The sequence below is a fragment of the Oncorhynchus mykiss genome, chromosome 8 (assembly GCF_057628025.1).
Source record: "Oncorhynchus mykiss isolate SJ-2025 chromosome 8, ASM5762802v1, whole genome shotgun sequence".
In the NCBI taxonomy this organism is placed as follows: domain Eukaryota; kingdom Metazoa; phylum Chordata; class Actinopteri; order Salmoniformes; family Salmonidae; genus Oncorhynchus; species Oncorhynchus mykiss.
This window is the reverse complement of record NC_143029.1, coordinates 54223909-54230289: the sequence shown is the minus strand read 5'-3', so window position 1 is coordinate 54230289 and position 6381 is coordinate 54223909. Positions and strand designations below refer to the sequence as shown.

At 40.9% G+C, this 6381-nt stretch overlaps 1 non-coding gene across 1 annotated transcript; it reads left to right on the top strand.

The window, feature by feature from the left end:
- Positions 1 to 912: 912 nt before the first annotated feature.
- trnav-cac (transfer RNA valine (anticodon CAC)) lies at positions 913 to 985 on the top strand. The gene has a single exon. It is a non-coding gene; the product is annotated as a tRNA-Val (tRNA).
- The last annotated feature ends 5396 nt before the right edge of the window (positions 986 to 6381 follow it).

Genomic DNA, 6381 nt, shown 5'->3' with positions numbered 1-6381 from the left:
GATTGGTCATTTCTGAAGCATTGAAGGTACCCAAGAACACAGTGGCTTCCATCACTCTTAAATAGAAGAAGTTTGGAACCACCAAGCCTCTTCCAAGTTCCGGCTGCACACGATAATTCCCGGCTTCTCATGTCTACCTCACATAATATCCCAAATTGAGTTCCACAGAAAGAGCCATAATACCCATTAAATATTTAAAAAATACCTTATTTATGTAAGTTTTCAGACCCTTTGCTATGAGGCTGGAAATTGAGCTCAGGTCCATCCTGTTTCCATTGATCATCCTTGAGATGTTTCTTCAACTTGATTGGAGTCCACCTGTGGTAAATTCAAATGATTGGTCATTTCTGCAGCATTGAAGGTACCCAAGAACACAGTGGCTTCCATCACTCTTAAATAGAAGAAGTTTGGAACCACCAAGCCTCGTCCAAGTTCCGGCTGCACACGATAATTCCCGGCTTCTCATGTCTACCTCACATAATATCCCAAATTGAGTTCCACAGAAAGAGCCATAATACCCATTAAATATTTTAAAAATACCTTATTTACGTAACTTTTCAGACCCTTTGCTATGAGGCTGGAAATTGAGCTCAGGTCCATCCTGTTTCCATTGATCATCCTTGAGATGTTTCTTCAACTTGATTGGAGTCCACCTGTGGTAAATTCAAATGATTGGTCATTTCTGCAGCATTGAAGGTACCCAAGAACACAGTGGCTTCCATCACTCTTAAATGGAAGAAGTTTTGAACCACCAAGCCTCTTCCAAGAGCCGCTGCACACAATAATTCCCGGCTTCTCAAGCCTTATTGTTTAATAAATTGACTAAGTAATTTCTGATTTCATTAGGTTCTGAGAGCGATAAATGTCCCACCCAGCCAAAGTCAGTCACACCCTTAGTTTTCCAATCATTTGGTTTCCGTAGTGTAGTGGTTATCACGTTCGCCTCACACGCGAAAGGTCCCCGGTTCGAGACCGGGCGGAAACACATTTTAACAGATTGGTCCTTCGCACTTCTCAGTATTTGCTATTCAGACTTTAGTTTCAGTAGTGTATTGGTTATCACGTTCGCCTCACACGCGAAAGTCAGTCACACCCTTAGTTTTCCAATCATTCGGTTTCCGTAGTGTAGTGGTTATCACGTTTGCCTCACACGCGAAAGGTCCCCGGTTCGAAACCGGGTGGAAACATTTTGTAATATTCAATATTTCCCAATGCCCAGAGGCTAGCATTTGGTTTGAAACAGTTGAGGTTTGTCTAAACCTTGCTGTCTACCTCTCCGACCAGTGGATCAATGTTGCCGTTTTTTTGGGGACCTCCACCATGCGATCTGTATGAATGTGACCAGACTGACAGCTTCTCTGAGCCAGGCAAATTCATTTATCAGGGTCATTGTAATGGATATATCCAAAGAAATGGCAATATAATCCAAGGTAAAACAAACAAAAATGTAGATTGTTTTCTGTCATTTCAGCTGCTTGATGTGATTGTGTGATAGATTTAGTTGGCTGGCTAGCAAAGGAAAAGAAGCTAGCCTGCATAGGTACAGTGCATTCGGAAAGTTTTCAGACCCCTTACTTTTTTCCACATTTTGTTACGTTACAGCCTTATACTAAAATGGATGAAATAAAATAAAATCTATCTACACACAATACCACATAATGACAAAGCGATAGCATATAGTTTTTATTAATGAAAAAAATATTTTAAAAATACCTTATTTACATACATTTTCAGACCCTTTGCTATGAGACTGGAAATTGAGCTCAGGTCCATCCTGTTTCCATTGATCATCCTTGAGATGTTTCTTCAACTTGATTGGAGTCCACCTGTGGTAAATTCAAATGATTGGTCATTTCTGCAGCATTGAAGGTACCCAAGAACACAGTGGCTTCCATCACTCTTAAATAGAAGAAGTTTGGAACCACCAAGCCTCTTCCAAGTTCCGGCTGCACACGATAATTCCCGGCTTCTCATGTCTACCTCACATAATATCCCAAATTGAGTTCCACAGAAAGAGCCATAATACCCACCCTTCTCAAGCCGTATTGTTTAATTAATTGACTAAGTAATTTCTGATTTCATTAGGTTCTGAGAGGGATAAATGTCCCACCCAGCCAAAGTCAGCCACACCCGTAGTATTCTACTCATTGGGTTTCCGTAGTGTACTGGTTATCACGTTCGGCTAACACGCGAAAGGTCCCCGGTTCGAGACCGGGCGGAAACACATTTTAACAGATTGGTCCTTCGCACTTCTCAGTATTTGCTATTCAGACTTTAGTTTCAGTAGTGTATTGGTTATCACGTTCGCCTCACACGCGAAAGTCAGTCACACCCTTAGTTTACCAATCATTCGGTTTCTGTAGTGTAGTGGTTGTCACGTTCGCCTCACACGCGAAAGGTCCCTGGTTCGAAACCGGGTGGAAACATTTCGTAATATTCAATATTTCCCAATGCCCAGAGGCTAGCATTTGGTTTGAAACAGTTGAGGTTTGTCTAAACCTTGCTGTCTACCTCTCCGACCAGTGGATCAATGTTGCCGTTTTTTTGGGGACCTCCACCATGCGATCTGTATGAATGTGACCAGACTGACAGCTTCTCTGAGCCAGGCAAATTCATTTATCAGGGTCATTGTAATGGATATATCCAAAGAAATGGCAATATAATCCAAGGTAAAACAAACAAAAATGTAGATCGTTTTCTGTCATTTCAGCTGCTTGATGTGATTGTGTGATAGATTTAGTTGGCTGGCTAGCAAAGGAAAAGAAGCTAGCCTGCATAGGTACAGTGCATTCGGAAAGTTTTCAGACCCCTTACTTTTTTCCACATTTTGTTACGTTACAGCCTTATACTAAAATGGATGAAATAAAATAAAATCTATCTACACACAATACCACATAATGACAAAGCGATAGCATATAGTTTTTATTAATGAAAAAAATATTTTAAAAATACCTTATTTACATACATTTTCAGACCCTTTGCTATGAGACTGGAAATTGAGCTCAGGTCCATCCTGTTTCCATTGATCATCCTTGAGATGTTTCTTCAACTTGATTGGAGTCCACCTGTGGTAAATTCAAATGATTGGTCATTTCTGCAGCATTGAAGGTACCCAAGAACACAGTGGCTTCCATCACTCTTAAATAGAAGAAGTTTGGAACCACCAAGCCTCTTCCAAGTTCCGGCTGCACACGATAATTCCCGGCTTCTCATGTCTACCTCACATAATATCCCAAATTGAGTTCCACAGAAAGAGCCATAATACCCATTAAATATTTTAAAAATACCTTATTTACGTAAGTTTTCAGACCCTTTGCTATGAGGCTGGAAATTGAGCTCAGGTCCATCCTGTTTCCATTGATCATCCTTGAGATGTTTCTTCAACTTGATTGGAGTCCACCTGTGGTAAATTCAAATGATTGGTCATTTCTGCAGCATTGAAGGTACCCAAGAACACAGTGGCTTCCATCACTCTTAAATAGAAGAAGTTTGGAACCACCAAGCCTCTTCCAAGTTCCGGCTGCACACGATAATTCCCGGCTTCTCATGTCTACCTCACATAATATCCCAAATTGAGTTCCACAGAAAGAGCCATAATACCCACCCTTCTCAAGCCGTATTGTTTAATTAATTGACTAAGTAATTTCTGATTTCATTAGGTTCTGAGAGGGATAAATGTCCCACCCAGCCAAAGTCAGCCACACCCGTAGTATTCTACTCATTGGGTTTCCGTAGTGTACTGGTTATCACGTTCGGCTAACACGCGAAAGGTCCCCGGTTCGAGACCGGGCGGAAACACATTTTAACAGATTGGTCCTTCGCACTTCTCAGTATTTGCTATTCAGACTTTAGTTTCAGTAGTGTATTGGTTATCACGTTCGCCTCACACGCGAAAGTCAGTCACACCCTTAGTTTACCAATCATTCGGTTTCTGTAGTGTAGTGGTTGTCACGTTCGCCTCACACGCGAAAGGTCCCTGGTTCGAAACCGGGTGGAAACATTTTGTAATATTCAATATTTCCCAATGCCCAGAGGCTAGCATTTGGTTTGAAACAGTTGAGGTTTGTCTAAACCTTGCTGTCTACCTCTCCGACCAGTGGATCAATGTTGCCGTTTTTTTGGGGACCTCCACCATGCGATCTGTATGAATGTGACCAGACTGACAGCTTCTCTGAGCCAGGCAAATTCATTTATCAGGGTCATTGTAATGGATATATCCAAAGAAATGGCAATATAATCCAAGGTAAAACAAACAAAAATGTAGATTGTTTTCTGTCATTTCAGCTGCTTGATGTGATTGTGTGATAGATTTAGTTGGCTGGCTAGCAAAGGAAAAGAAGCTAGCCTGCATAGGTACAGTGCATTCGGAAAGTTTTCAGACCCCTTACTTTTTTCCACATTTTGTTACGTTACAGCCTTATACTAAAATGGATGAAATAAAATAAAATCTATCTACACACAATACCACATAATGACAAAGCGATAGCATATAGTTTTTATTAATGAAAAAAATATTTTAAAAATACCTTATTTACATACATTTTCAGACCCTTTGCTATGAGACTGGAAATTGAGCTCAGGTCCATCCTGTTTCCATTGATCATCCTTGAGATGTTTCTTCAACTTGATTGGAGTCCACCTGTGGTAAATTCAAATGATTGGTCATTTCTGCAGCATTGAAGGTACCCAAGAACACAGTGGCTTCCATCACTCTTAAATAGAAGAAGTTTGGAACCACCAAGCCTCTTCCAAGTTCCGGCTGCACACGATAATTCCCGGCTTCTCATGTCTACCTCACATAATATCCCAAATTGAGTTCCACAGAAAGAGCCATAATACCCACCCTTCTCAAGCCGTATTGTTTAATTAATTGACTAAGTAATTTCTGATTTCATTAGGTTCTGAGAGGGATAAATGTCCCACCCAGCCAAAGTCAGCCACACCCGTAGTATTCTACTCATTGGGTTTCCGTAGTGTACTGGTTATCACGTTCGGCTAACACGCGAAAGGTCCCCGGTTCGAGACCGGGCGGAAACACATTTTAACAGATTGGTCCTTCGCACTTCTCAGTATTTGCTATTCAGACTTTAGTTTCAGTAGTGTATTGGTTATCACGTTCGCCTCACACGCGAAAGTCAGTCACACCCTTAGTTTACCAATCATTCGGTTTCTGTAGTGTAGTGGTTGTCACGTTCGCCTCACACGCGAAAGGTCCCTGGTTCGAAACCGGGTGGAAACATTTCGTAATATTCAATATTTCCCAATGCCCAGAGGCTAGCATTTGGTTTGAAACAGTTGAGGTTTGTCTAAACCTTGCTGTCTACCTCTCCGACCAGTGGATCAATGTTGCCGTTTTTTTGGGGACCTCCACCATGCGATCTGTATGAATGTGACCAGACTGACAGCTTCTCTGAGCCAGGCAAATTCATTTATCAGGGTCATTGTAATGGATATATCCAAAGAAATGGCAATATAATCCAAGGTAAAACAAACAAAAATGTAGATCGTTTTCTGTCATTTCAGCTGCTTGATGTGATTGTGTGATAGATTTAGTTGGCTGGCTAGCAAAGGAAAAGAAGCTAGCCTGCATAGGTACAGTGCATTCGGAAAGTTTTCAGACCCCTTACTTTTTTCCACATTTTGTTACGTTACAGCCTTATACTAAAATGGATGAAATAAAATAAAATCTATCTACACACAATACCACATAATGACAAAGCGATAGCATATAGTTTTTATTAATGAAAAAAATATTTTAAAAATACCTTATTTACATACATTTTCAGACCCTTTGCTATGAGACTGGAAATTGAGCTCAGGTCCATCCTGTTTCCATTGATCATCCTTGAGATGTTTCTTCAACTTGATTGGAGTCCACCTGTGGTAAATTCAAATGATTGGTCATTTCTGCAGCATTGAAGGTACCCAAGAACACAGTGGCTTCCATCACTCTTAAATAGAAGAAGTTTGGAACCACCAAGCCTCTTCCAAGTTCCGGCTGCACACGATAATTCCCGGCTTCTCATGTCTACCTCACATAATATCCCAAATTGAGTTCCACAGAAAGAGCCATAATACCCATTAAATATTTTAAAAATACCTTATTTACGTAAGTTTTCAGACCCTTTGCTATGAGGCTGGAAATTGAGCTCAGGTCCATCCTGTTTCCATTGATCATCCTTGAGATGTTTCTTCAACTTGATTGGAGTCCACCTGTGGTAAATTCAAATGATTGGTCATTTCTGCAGCATTGAAGGTACCCAAGAACACAGTGGCTTCCATCACTCTTAAATAGAAGAAGTTTGGAACCACCAAGCCTCTTCCAAGTTCCGGCTGCACACGATAATTCCCGGCTTCTCATGTCTACCTCACATAATATCC